Source organism: Corvus brachyrhynchos, unplaced genomic scaffold (genome assembly GCF_000691975.1).
Source record: "Corvus brachyrhynchos isolate BGI_N302 unplaced genomic scaffold, ASM69197v1 scaffold65, whole genome shotgun sequence".
Taxonomy (NCBI): Eukaryota; Metazoa; Chordata; class Aves; order Passeriformes; family Corvidae; genus Corvus; species Corvus brachyrhynchos.
In genome coordinates, this window is record NW_008238365.1 from 3,431,947 (window position 1) to 3,432,905 (window position 959).

Below are 959 nucleotides of genomic sequence, written 5' to 3' on the forward strand. Positions count from 1 at the left end.
TCCGGGCTCACCTCGGATGTGGGCGTACGCGGCCATGCTGTTGCTGAGCAGCTCCATGTCCCTCCGGCGACTCTCCATCCTGTGCCTGGCGTTTCTCAGCGGCTCCAAGGACGGCACATGCTTGGCATCTGCGGGACACGGGCTGAGCACGGCTCTACAGAGGACTGGGACCCTCCCCCCCAGTCTCCTGTCCCTTTCAAGGCCGCGCACCCAGGGGCTCCTCGCTGAGCTCCAGCCGAGCAGGGGTTCGTGCCTGGGCTGGGCTGCTCCATCCAGGGCTGGAACCCCACAGATGCTGCAGAGCTGGGGCCGCCCCACTCCCGCCGCCCTCCGTCCTTCCTGAGGGAGAGGGACGGAACGGCTCCTCCTGGACACGGCATCGGGTGGATCTGTGGCACCGGGCCAGGCTTTCTGTCCCCTGCCCGGCCACGGTCACGGGGCAGAGCAGGGTCCCAGCACCAGGCTGCCGGTGCTGCCGGGAGCCGGAGCTGCCCGTGCTCATGTGCACACACGTGCTCCACACACGCTCTTGGGGCAGCGTCCCTGTCCCAGTCCCTGTCCCCCACACTGCTCCGGCCCAGCTCCAGCCTTGGCCTTTTGCCGTGGGGCCCTGCAGTGCAGGGACAAGGCCAGGCACAGTGCAATGGCCACCAGGACAAGACAGCGGTCAGGATGAGAGGCAGGACAGCGGGAAGGATGGGAGGCAGGACAGCGGGCAGGGCAGGGCGGGAGGAAATTCGGCCCTGGCAGGGGACGAGCTCATTCCCAGAAACGGCTCCAGGGAGGGAGGAATGAGGAAAGCAATGCAGAAAATGTGACACATCAGCAAAACCATCCCGGATAGTCCAGAGCTGAGGGGCCGCGGCACGACCCGGGGCTGGGCAGCCTCCCTAGTGGGACACCCCAAAACAAGGACACCAGGGTCCCTTGGAGGGGCGGGTGCCCTTCCCGTGGAGCAG